The sequence below is a fragment of the Notothenia coriiceps genome, unplaced genomic scaffold (genome assembly GCF_000735185.1).
Source record: "Notothenia coriiceps isolate Sejong01 unplaced genomic scaffold, NC01 NC01_scaffold00000286, whole genome shotgun sequence".
NCBI lineage: Eukaryota > Metazoa > Chordata > Actinopteri > Perciformes > Nototheniidae > Notothenia > Notothenia coriiceps.
The window spans coordinates 294,638-308,509 of record NW_011332987.1 but is presented as its reverse complement, the minus strand read 5'-3'; positions in this window follow the sequence as shown (position 1 = coordinate 308,509).

The following is a 13,872-nucleotide window of genomic DNA, read 5'->3' as shown; positions in this document are numbered from 1 at the left end:
CTGCTTGATCAAGTATTGTGTAGTGTCTTTGCTCCAGACGGTTCTTGTACAGAGTGTTGTGTTTTCCTGTCATTTGGGCCTCAGAGCACAGTATCCACAAGCAGAGTCTGTCCCTGGCACAGAGGGATCTGCGAGGGAACTGATGTTCTTCGGTGGTGTGCATTCCAAATCTGTCTTTCTGGACTCTGCAGCATTTCTCTTCTGTTCCATAATATCACGTGCGCGATATCCAAAGGCAGTCATTGACTTCTTGTTTGTACTGAGAAAGGCTGATTTTAAGTGCTTTGATCGTAGGTCTGGGTAAATTAACATGTGAGCAACGAGTAACAATGATGGGGGCATTTACGCTGCATGCGTCAGGATGCCAGTGAGATGGTGGTGTTCAGGAGACCGGAGGGAGATTCTTTTTAAAAATGATCGGTTAATGTTGATAGGAGTTGCGTCGTGAGCTTTCCATACCAACATTAAAGGTATCTGAACACCACAAACACGCTGTTGTTCCTATGAACCTGTTACGATCACATGTGCTCATAGACTATCTTAAACCAATGAGAAAGGTGAGGAGGACCGGTAGGATGTGACCCGTGTAGGTACGCCATGTTAGTCACAGGACGACATAAAACATAAACCTTATTTTAAGTTTATGGAGTACGTAGCTGTATTTCAGCTGTCGTATCAGGCCGTTCAGTGATTGTTTGGAGTTTAAACATTTTAACTTGCAGAGTGTTAATCAAGGCGTCGCTGGATGGTTGCATGTGTGAGGATGGAGTGAAAACTGCTCGTATAACTCACATAATGAAGCAGGTGAACTGCTCCGTCAAGTAACGATTGATGGTCAGAGAGGGGCTCTCTTCTGGTAGCATGTTGATCAGAGTATTGTGCCAGCCCCTCCAGACGTGTTTTTGTACGTGTTGTGCTTTCCTGTCACTGTGGCCTTCAGAGCACAGTAGTAACACAGCAGAGTCCTGTCATTGCAGCAGAGGAGGGATCAAATTGATTTGGTTTGACTCCACTGTTAAGTATTCAGTCCAGGGATTGGGTTTTTCATACTGCGTCCAGGTCCTAGTGAGAGGATGAGGAACTCTGGTGGTTCTCCGGATATTGTCGATACCAGAAGATAATCACATAAAGCAGTTAGATTGAGTATCTGTAGGACAGAGTAACAGAGCTGCCTTCTGGACTGAACTCTTCTGTTTTGACTGGAGTCAGATCGTCACAGCTGACGCTGAGGGAAAGATGAACTCTGTTATTTCCATGTTATAAAAGTCATTTCAGCAAACCACACTCAGAAACAAAGAGTGCAACAAACCTGATAAGATTGCAAAACATATCAGAGAAAAAGCTGAGTTCTGCAGGGACAGCATGTTGAATGAAGGTGATGATGATGATGGTCTGTGTTGAACTCTGGTGAATATGGAAGTTCCTCTCTCTTCTATAGTTCAGGAACATCTTAGCTCCTCCTTGAATCTCTCTGTCTCCTCTTAGATCTGTATTTCACTTCTCAGTTACACTTCCTCCTGGTTTCAGACTGGTAGCAGCATGTGGTATCAGCTGCAGATGATCATTGTTATAGTTTGGTGATCTCTTATCACTTAATTTCCTTAAACTAATTCCTAAATTTACAAAAGAAAATCCAGCTGCTATGTTGACTGAATTACATCAAACTCTTCCGTCACATATTGTCTGCAAAACAAAGACAATTCCTCAGATAAAGCAGCATGTAAATAGAAACTGAGAGGACCTAGGATTGAACCCTGTGGTACACCATAATGAATCACAGACCAAGAGAGAACAACAGAGAAACATCTTTTATAAAGCTTAGAACAAAAGCACTAACAAACCCAAGTCTGTGAAGTAAACCAGTACATAGAGATTCTTGAAATGTCTTCAGTTAAATACAACGTGAATCCATCCGTTTGTTTTGTCTTTTGTGTTTCATGTTGATCAGTATTGTGTTGTCTTTGCTCCAGAGGTTTTTGTGCCGTGGTTTGGTGTTTCCTGTCACTGTGGGCTGCAGACATGTTACAACACAAGCTTGTTTCCCATCTCAGAGAGCTTTTGTGGTTTCGTTAGATTTTGTCATCAGGCTCAGAGCTACAGTTTTTCTTCAAACTTCAGGCGCCATTAAAGCAAATTTTCCGAGTAGTCAGGAACCTCTGTAACGAGACACAACTGTAGATGACTCGTTATAAATAGAGGGTGTGGAAGAAGGGACAGCGAAGCATCTCAGATGTTCTCTGGCATTTATTCTGAGGACAACAAACACACAGTGCCCTTTAAACGTCCACGTTGCACGTCACATCCACATCATACAGGAAGTAAACAAAGACAACAGGAAAGTGTTCCCACGGGAAAAATAACCTAAAATATTAAATGAAACAATCTCATAGAAATACAATTCACAACTTATTACAAATGAAACATTCACAAATGTATAATTATGTATACACATGTTTGACTCCCTTACACCTCTACATTACGAGTTCTACATTTGTTCCCATACTGAACCCTTCCACTGAGTTTAATAATAATCCAGGCAGCACTGTTTCCGTAACTGAGCTGGAGACACGCCTTGGGAGAGGAAACTAAATGTTCAGTGGACCGTTGTGTCTCAGAAAACTGTTTTATTTTTGAAAGGCTGTCTGTAAGGGTTGTGATTGGACGGTTGCTTGTTGTTTTTTGGCATGGATGATGCTTTTGTAGTTAGGCTCGACCCGCTTCTCCATGCCGGCAGTGGTTCAGTCTGTAGGGGATTGGACTTTGGACCGAAGGGTCGCCGGTTCACGTCTCGATCGCACCAAAAAATACGGATTGTGGACTGGTACTGGAGAGGAGCCAGTTCACCTCCTGGGCCACTGCCGAAGTGCCCTTGAGCAAGGCACCTAACCCCCAACTGCTCCCTGGTGCCGGCTAGACTGGCTACCTCCGCTCTGACCTCTCAACTGCATGTGTGCATATAAATGTGTGTGTGCATGATGTAAAAAGTGTTACGAACTCAGGGTATAGGACCCAATTGCACGACCCAGGAGACAGAGGTAAAGTATTTGTAAGATACTTTATTTTCAATGGATGAACAAAAATAATCACTATCAAATCTCTGGATGAGATGACAAAAAGAGAACAAAAGAAAATCGATCACGTAGTGAGGGCCAAAATATCTTGACAACAAGGAGAGCATAGATCTGACATGAGACAAGACGAACTGACAAGGAACACTGGGAGACTGGGAGACTGGGGGATGTAAACACACAACAACAAGACACAGGTGGAAACAATCAGGGGCGGGGCTGGTGCTGATGAGCGCGAGACACACAAAAGGGAGACACTAGGCTTGTTTGAGACAAGCGAGACCTGCGCAGACCTGCGCAATTGCGATCAACGTCTTGCTAATGCGTTGCATGATGGTTAGTCATTTTGTCCGACTTGCTCTGGAGGCTCGCTCACATGAGACGTTGAAATCTCGCGGGACAAAGACGCCCGCAGCCTTGAGAGCGAGGCACGGCGAGGCGGGGCAGTTCCTCTCCACGGGCTGCGGATTGAAATGCTTGATGGGAAAAGACTCGCTGGTATCTCCAGCTGAGCGCTCATTGGTGGTTTTTACCCCGTGCTGCTGATGAAGCTCTCCAATTGGCTCGGCAAAAGTTTGTTGTTGTTTTGTGTCAGTTTTACGTCGCCCCCTCCATTCCCATTTTTCATCATTGTTCCACAATGTTTATCATCATGAAATGAATATCTATATATTTATACTATACTTGCAGTGCTTTGAGAATCCGACTGCACTTACACTATCGACGTATTTATGATGCACCAGCGGACGTCATGAATGTTGCTGTGGGGAAACTACAGTTTTCTATACAGCGGACTACATGATGTAAGCTATAATAAGAACAACAACAACCCAGCGCTGTATTCTAGTTACTTTGCACCGTGCTCCCACTTGTTGTACCTGGCAGAGCAAGAAACACTCCAGCCTTTTATTTAAACTTGTTTAAAACATATCTAAATAAATATGTGTGTCCCGGGCCATACATGCAATTATGCTGTCAGTTTTCAGATAAAGCTTTTATGGAGAAAACAAGTTATATAATAATTAACCAGAGGCATGTTTCTCACTATTTTATGCATAGAAACAACAGGCTACTGTGTGTATGAGGAATCAGCTGTTTATTTCATATGAGTTTCATTGTGGCAGTGTCCATCACGGCTCTCCCTGGTTGCAATACACAAAGACAGCTAACTGTAAGCTTGTCACTCAGAGGAGAGTGGGGGCCATGTTTACACACCTAATGGCCATTAGGTGTGTAAACACACAGCTGATCACCTAAGAGCTGCTGTTTCATTCAGACTATTTAAAAAATAAACAATCGTCTGATTTTAACATTGCACAACAATGAACTCAATGTTTGATTGTTATAGCAGTAATATTAAACACTAATAATACAGTAAACTATTAACAATAGTATAATATTATAGCCCGTTTGCCCATGGTGAGATGACGAGGCTTCATTAAAAATAAACCTCTTTTTAGTGAATTACTGAGTTTGGGCAAGTTAATAACGTTTTAATGTTGACTACAGCATATTCATATTTGTCAGTGCTTTCATGTCAATTTGGCGAACATAAACATAAATGATCGTCAAGATGATGATTAAATTAGGATTAAAAATCGGTAGTGAGTGCCGTGAGCACTGCATTTCCTCCCGTCGGATGTGATATAAAAATACAAGATATCAAATTAAAGCTGAGATTCCACAGATTCTATAGGTGTTGGTATCATCACTGAGCAATCATGTTACAAACTCAGAATCTCAGGGTATAGGACCCAATTGCACGACCCAGAAGACAGAGGTAAAGTATTTGTAAGATACTTTATTTTCAATAGATGAACAAAAATAAACACTATCAAATCTCTGGATGAGATGACAAAAAGAGAACAAAAGAAAATCGCTCACGTAGTGAGGAACAAAATATCTTGACAACAAGGAGAGCATAGATCTGACCGAGGCATGAGGCAAGACGAACTGAAAAGGAACACCGGGAGACTGGGGAATTTAAACACACGACAACAAGACACAGGTCGAAACAATCAGGGGCGGGCTGGTGCTGATGAGCGCGGGAGACACACAAAAAGTAGACAACCAGGGAACCTGGAATGACAGGTAAACGGTGAGTGACAAAACAGGAAGTGGAAGACAATACAACCATAAAACAACGTAAAATGTGACTAACTCAACATTTATGTCGGTGCACAACAAATCAGGGTAAGCAAACACAGACATCACATCAGACTATTTAAAAAAAACAACGGTCTGATTTTAACATTGCACAACAATGAACTCAATGTGTGATTGTTATAGCAGTAATATTAAACACTAATAATACAGTAAACTATTAACAATAGTATAATATTATAGTAAATATTCTTGTTTGCCCGTGGTGAGATGACAAGGCTCCATTAAAAATAAACCTCTTTTTAGTGAATTACTGACTACAGTATATTCACATTTGTTGGTGCCTTCATGTCAATTCGGCAAACATAAACATAAATGATCGTAAAGATGATGATTAAATTATGATTGCAAATCGGCCGAGTTTCATTCAGACTATTTAAAAAAACAACGGTCTGATTTTAACATTGCACAACAATGAACTCAATGTGTGATTGTTATAGCAACAATATTAAACACTAATAATACAGTAAACTATTAACACTGTACATATTCTTATTTGCCTGTGTCATGACTGAGTTTAGGCACGTTAATAGAGTTTTAATGAAGTTGACTTCAGCATATTCATATTTGTCAGAGCTTTCATGTCAATTCGGCAAACATATGATACATTAAATGATCGTGAGGATGATTAAAAATAGTTTGTTTGAGCCGACCTGTAATTCATAGAAAGAAGTTCTAAATTGGTACCATTTGTTATGTATGCACCATCATAATTTTCTCCGTTCTTGGCCAGGTGAAATTAATTTGAACAAAATTGTTATTTATCCAGATGTATAAAAGTTTAAATAACGTTCTGTCTTTGCTTTCAGTGACTAAAACAAACACATTTTCTTTAGGTTGACTATCAGAAATGTTAATTATAAAACGTAATACCTATATAAGCACAATAAGATGTACAGTTTGACCAGCCAAACAATCGAACCAGGAATTCATTTAAAACTAGAGAATGCAATTCCTGAAGAAATTGCTAGTGGGAATGCTTTATGCTGAAAAGCTGCTGCTGAATTAATATGCCGAAATGTAACGTGTAAGAAGAAAGTGAAGAATTTCACTGGGGGGCTTGAATGTGTGATGAGAGAAGAGAAGAAAGTAAAAAGGCTTGGAAAAGCAGCAGAATATTTGAACTGCAAAGTTTTTGAACTAGCTTGATGGCGAATGATCTGTCGCCATGCCAACGGCATTCGATGACATCCCATAATACGCTTAGATGCGTTGATGGCTGCATCGTTACCTAACCTGTGAAGTTTTGGGCCGTTTGGAGCATTTTCACTGAAGTTATGAGAAAACCGTGTTTCATGGTGAGCATTTGAAGAAATCTCAAAACTGTCCCGAAGATGTCTTCACGGCTGGACTGTTAGCACACATGTGAAGTTTGAGCACTTTTTGAACATTTTCATAGGAGTTATACATTACATTAGGAGGTTACATTACTCTCTCTCTTCTCTTGATCACCCTCTCAATCTTCTCTTGATCTCCCTCTCTTCTCTTGCTCGCCCTCTCTCTTCTTTTGATCACCCTCTCTCTCTTCTCTTGATCGCCTTCTCTTCTCTTGATCGCCCTCTCTCTCTTCTCTTGATCGCCCTCTCTNGTCGAGGTTCTGTTTTTGGCCCGCCTTTCTTGACCACCTGACTGTGGAACTGACTTGGAAAGTCTATTCTTGTAGTATTCTTGTATTTTTTTAGTGTCTCTGTAGTTTAGAATGTCAACCCTGTTCCAAGTAACTTTCAATAATATCGGCAGAATATTGAAACCACGTTTATATTTTGCTCCCGCTTTTTAGTTGTAAACGGCAAGGCTAGCTATGGAAGCAGATACACGGCCTAGCTTACGATCTAGCTTGGCCCTTAATGTGGGTAGCATTTGAATATACCTGCTGGATAATGGAATCAGTGGATTGTATTATATTAGTTTAATGTCTATTTTCATTGGAAACAGTACACCGAATTGAGTTTTATCCAACCAAAGAAATGCATGAGGTAGCGCCGCATTTTCTATCATAATGCTCAGTCTGTCCATCTCTCCTGGCCTTGTTGCAGGCAGGCAGGACTGAGGACTGTAGGAGTTCAGTTGAGTTTAGCACTTCGTCCTTTTTTCTTGCCAAATATTAACCTCTAAATAAGAGTATATTATGTGCTGTCTTTTATGGTGGTAAACCTCACTCACAAAGCGGCACCCACATTGGTGCAGGAATGGTGGGTGAGGGCTAAGTTACTTTTTTGATTCCATTTGACTCTCAGTGAGTTGTTAATCTGCAGCTTTGTTGCTCGGGTAGCTTGATGTAAACCTTAGAAAAGATGGGAGGTGCCGTGTGAATTGGTTCATTGCGTTATTCTCCGCAGCCCTTATATCATCTCACACTGAGAGCGCGAGTGTCTAATGCTAAAGCTAACGCAGAACTCCGGTCAACTTTATAAAGCGTAAGAGACAGAGCCAATTATACGGAGGTAGTTTACAGCGTTTGCCGTACAGTGCAGCTCGCGTCCCATTAAGTGTGTCTTTCTGCTCCTGTGAGAAATGTTAAATAACGGTCGTACACCGTTTAACGTGCTGCGCAGGACCCCCCCCCCGCCCTCCAAATTACTTTTAAAGTTACGCAGAACCCCCTCCCACCCCACTGGAAGGCACGCACGGCACAACTGCTTGCGTTCTCGCTTGAACTTACTAGCTTTTCAGGACCCTCTTAGCGGAACTATTTCTAAGGAAAGCGACTAGTGAAAATCTAGCGAGTTATTGAATCATCCAGGGGGAAAGTTGGGGGAATCTACACCAATCTATGTATAGTGTATTATTCTCTTCGTGTGTTCCCACTCAGCGGGGTTCAGGCACCGCGTCTCCCCTCTCCTCTGCACTGTGGCGAACAGAAGGCACGAGTGAGTTTTGACGTATAACTATGGATACCAGTTACGCTATTTCCTCTGAAAAACTGTATCATCAAATACATAACCAACCTGACCTGATCCAAATTGCCACAACGTGCCATTCTCAAAATACAGATGATGCGTATGTCTTACGGATTACAGTTGATCTATATCTCAATGTTAACAGCATAAAACACCTATGCATAATTATAGTGCCATTAATATATTTGTGTATTTAATACTTAACACTTATTTTGCTTCTTAATTTATGGGTACTGTTTGCACACATTTTATATAATTCAATCCAAATATTGACAAAGATTAAATAAGAAGCACAGATTTTTGTAACTATTTCTTAAATTAGATTAAATGGTCAATGGTGTCTGTAAAGTGTGAATTTTCCTTCTTGAATACTTTTATTAAACATGTCAACATCATTTTCAGACGTTTCGTGTTACTTTTCAGCCCTCTTCTGTATTTTCAGATTGGTACTGTTGATCATTCATTGCATTTCGCCCAACTAGATGCATGTGGTAATGAATATCATACCATTTAGCTAGCTAATGGTACATTTGCCGAAATAGTTTTATATGTTATTAAATGTTGTGTGCAACATATTTGACATGCTTTCATGATTGGATTCCGCGTTATGTAGCTTCAGTGTGGATGTAAATGATTTTACTCTATTCTAAATGTTAACATGTTATCTGTTTTCTTATGGGTGAGAGCTCTAATGCAAATCTTAACTAATGCATTTTACTCACATCTCTAATATATTTATTCTCTTATTTTGCAGTTTCAATTTGGTTACCAAGCTACTTGTGGCAACCTCCTAATGATAGTAAAGTAATAAGCTATTTTGTCAATACTGGCACAAGCTCTGATCTGTTCATTGTCAGTTGCTCAGTCTGGAAATGCTGCTAATTGTTTTTATTCTCTTTTCAGATTATGAATGTGGCAGTGTAAAGTCTGCAGTTTGGAACTAGCTAGCAGGTATTTGTTGTTTACAACATTTTAGGCAGACCCATGGGCATTTATCGCTATCCATGTCCATACACAGATTGTCCGTGTACATTTGATAAATACTAAATCACACATACAAAAGTCATGCTAAACAGCAAACTCCAAAGCCAGTAGAAGTACCTACATTCCAGTGTCATGCGTGCTCTTGCAGAGAACTAGCAACAGAAAGAGATTTTTTTCAACACATCAATGGACATCTCAGGCATGATGAAACAGTTCTGTGTATGTTTCTAGGATGCACATTTAAAACTAACATTCACAGTACATTCTCAACACACACCAAAATAGGAAACACAAGGAACATACATTAAAAGACATTAAAGCCAATGTCGTCAGTACAAGCGGTCAGTCAGACAGTTCAGCCGTTGGGCCAACAGAGTCTGTGGATACAGATCATGAATATGAAACACTAAGTTGTGGTGATGCTGCAGGAATACACCTGCCAAATTTAATTGAAGAGAAAATTGCTGGCATTTTATTGAAGTTGGAAAATATTTTTCACATTCCAAAGGCAGTTATTGATGAGGTCCTTTCTGAGCTTCACTACATATTAAGTACAGCATCTTTGCCTGTCACTAGAGCTATTGTTTCTGATGTATTCCAAAGTCATAAACTACAAGTTGAAGAATCAGTAGTTGATGAACTTTCCACTATTCTATGCAAATGTGATCCGTTGGGCATAGCTATTGCAAAGGACGGCCCTCATGCTAGTGCATATAAACGTAGACAGTACTATACCTCTCATTTTGGGGTTTTAGAACCGGTTGAGTACATACTAGATGCCCAGAGGAATAGGACATTTCAATACATCCCTCTATTACAATCTTTGCAACGTTTGGTTTTGGATGTTTGTATGTGTGACTGTTTTTATTAATTGTTCTTATAATGATAGAATGGCTCCACAATCGCAATTTGAATTTGCCAATTATCCTACGTCCCAATTTTGTAGTAATTCTGATAAATAAGTAAACACATTGTTGTATTTGTTGTGCTTAATAATATTTTTAGGTGAATGCAGAGTTCTTTGGGCGCGATCACCACCAAGCCACTGCAATCGAAGGTTCAGTGTATCCAGCTGGACAACTTGTTCCGACAAGCTGCTACAAAGATCTTCGCAGCAAAGGAGGGTGTGAAGGGGAAAGAGAGTAAGAGAAGCCTTTGGCAATCACAGAGTTCGGTTTAGTGCAAATGCATGGCTTTTCGGTCAGATATGCGCATGTCCCTGCTTAGAGGTATTTCGACTTACCCGACCTTTCTGGGTCTTCAGACCAAACCGCTCTGTCGCACCACATTAACTAAATTCTATCTCTGATTTGTCGGCCCTCTGCGTTTAGTGTGAATACATCAACACCAGGAGGGAGCGCATCCTAGAGAAGCCTTGATAATATGCCTAAATGGAAGATCCAGACTAGGGGGTTCACGGTCAAGTTACTTCGTGGTGAGGGTTATTTGACCAAAATTACTACGGTTTACGATATGGTTGTATCTCGGTAGATTTGTTTTTTTAGTGTTAAATTGAAGGTGAACAGTTACCTAATTTTTGAACCGATTGGGTGTAATGCTTAGAAGTGAAACGATTCTGATTGGCAGGCTAGCCACCTCCTTCCAGTCACCTCAGGGGTCTGCAGGGGGGGAGCGCCACTGCGGAGTGCGCTGGAAGTGATTTGTAAACTGGCGGTTGTGGTCAGTCTGCGGGGTGGTGGGGGGTAGTCCTCGTGTGTGGGGGTGCCGGTTCTGTGGTTGCTGTAGCTGTAGTTTCTGTAAGCTTGGAAATCTGGTTCGTTTTTTAAAGGACGCGTTGGAGGCGACGGGACAAACTGTGCCTTACGTTGTAAGTCATNTGAGGTACTCCACTATGCTGTATAAGGAGATCAGAACTTTTCCCATTCAAAATAACACACTGTTTTCGATTATGTAAATATGAGCTAAACCAAAGTAATGCACTTCTATTACAATCTTTGCAACGTTTGCTCTCTCATAAAGGTGTCCTTGAACATCTTGAAACACAAGACCAGCGATTGGCTTGTCTCCAAGAGTACAGAAGCGTAAGAGACGGTGAGTATCATAAACAAAATCCTTTTCTGTCTGGTGAAGGTTTGAGAATAGCCGTTAATCTTTATGTTGATGATTTTGAGATTTGTAACCCTCTTGGGACATCTCGAAAGACGCACAAACTCTGTGGTGTCTATTGGGTTTTGGGTAATTTGCCACCAGGATCCCATTCAACACTAAACTCAATCTATCTAGCTGTTCTTTGCAAATCTGATGATGTTAAGACCTATGGCTATGGAAAAGTGTTGGAGCCTCTTTTGCAAGACTTGAGCATATTAGAACAGCACAGTGTCTTTATTTCTCAGCTTGTTAAAGGTTCTGTCCAGTGTGTTATAGCTGATAATCTTGGAGCCCATGGGATAGGTGGATTTGTTGAGAGTTTTTCTGCCGGGTCAGTATGCAGGTTTTGTACTGGAGTCAAATCAGATTTTCAGACTAAGGATGTCAAGTCAGGTGCTTTCCAACTGAGAACAAGAGACATCCATGATATTCATGTCCAGTCTGCTCAGGAGAATGCAACTATTTGCTGTGGGGTAAAAAAACAGTGTGTTTTAACAGAGCACCTTTCCCATTTTCATGTTAGCACCGGTTATCCTCCTGACATTGTGCATGACCTCTTTGAGGGTGTTGTTCCAGTCGAACTTGCACGCTGTATTAGTTTATTGATCTCCAAAAAATACTTCACTCTTGATGGCCTTAACACATTGATCCAGACATTTCCGTACAAATGGGGGGACAGAACCAATCGTCCCCATGCCATACCACGCTCTTTCACATCTAGAAACACAATAGGTGGCAATGCACATGAAAATTGGACCTTGCTAAGATTGCTTTCCTTTTGTGGTTGGGCCAATTCTACCAGAAGATGAAGCAGCGTGGCAGGTGATTCTGGATCTTAAGGACATAGTTGAGCTGGTTGTGGCCTCTGTTCACACAGATGAGACCATTGCTTATCTTGAAGCCAAGATCTATGATCACAGACAGCGCTATCTTGAACTCTTTCCACATATAAAGCTCATACCAAAACATCACTATTTAGAGCACTACCCGCAAATGATTCGTTGCTTCGGACCTCTAATTGCACTGTGGACGACGAGATTTGAGGTTAAACATAGCTTTTTCAAGCAGGTTGCTCGTCATACTAATTGCTTTAAGAATATAGCTTGTTCACTAGCTGTTAAACACCAGTTCATGCTTGCCTATCACACAAATTCCTCCAGTCTCTAGAAGTCATCCTTGGAGGTCACAGATGTCTCAATCATGCCTGTTGATGTCCTTAATGAGGGAGTCATGTCTACACTGAAGCAGAGATACCCAGATGTGACTGAGGTTCATATGGCAAAAAATGTGTCTTGCAGTGGTATACGTTACAGTAAAGGGATGCTTATTGTACACGGATCTGCAGATGGACTGCCTAAATTTAATGAGATCATTCAACTGTGCATTCTTAAGAAGAAGTTGTGTTTTCTAGTTAAAGACGTATGTGCTTGGTACAGGGAGCATTATCGTGGATTTGAGCTGTCTGCATCACCCACTAGAGAGGTTGCCCTTATTGAGCTTGCTGACTTGGTAGACCCATATCCCCTTGTGGAATACATGGTTGGGGGTTTACGCATGGTAATGCTGAAAAGATTCCTCATCGTTAAAGGTTAGTGTCATCCTTAAACCTAAATAATCTTAGCTCTGGATGTCAGGCTCTTACAAAATCTTTTAAACTATTTTTATTTTCATCTTAAATATAACCCTAATGTATTGGTTTCTTGTTATCCTTTTCCCATGTTTCTGCTCTAGATTAAAGGTGTTCCATAATGGCAGTCCCGGCTTGTCTGCGAATCATCTTTGGTGACCAGTCTGACTCAAGAAAACTGACCCTGGATTCTGGAATTCCAACAACAGTGGAGGAACTGCATACGCTTGTAAAGACATTCTTTCAATTGGAAGAGGACTTCCGGTTGCAATACATGGATGCTGATTTTAACGAGTTTATGAACCTAACTTCGGTGTCTGAAATTTCACATAAAAGCACACTGAAAGTCATTTACCCTCCTATTTTGTCACCTGTGGAGCCCTTCATCACTTTGCACACAGTAGAGTCATTTAGTGAGACCTCGATTACCACTAGCCCAGAGCCTCAAACCCCTGCTTCGTCATTAGCGTCATCCTGCAGTGATGATACGCTGTACACGTCAACCCCGCATTCATCCCAAGAAACTCAGCCCTCAGGATTGTCCTCCTGGCCCAACGTTTTTGTGGTCCCTAAATTCAATTATGAGGCTGAATTTGAGCTTCACTTGAAGAATACAGAGTTTGAGATAAATGGAACACACTTCAGCCCTGGCCCAAAGCTGAAAGGAGACATCCTTGATGACCTAGCCCAAGAAATTATGAAATACACAAAATACCCAAAGGATTTTCAGTGTGAAGAGGTAGCTGCAGCTTTGACAAGGGCCCATCCTTGTTTGGGGCAGCTAGGATCCCAGACAGGATTTGGGGGATGGAAACAGTCAATGAAGTATAAGATACAAAACTATGGAACAAAGCTCGGGCGACTTGGACATCCTGAAATCCGTGTGAACTCCTTGAAGCACAGACGAGAAGGCAAAGCTGCAGCCAACATCACGAAACCAAGAAAGGCTGAAGTTAATGACATCCCCCTGCACTAGGGTTGCCAGAAACTGACCATGATCAAAATCGGCAGCCCTGGCGAA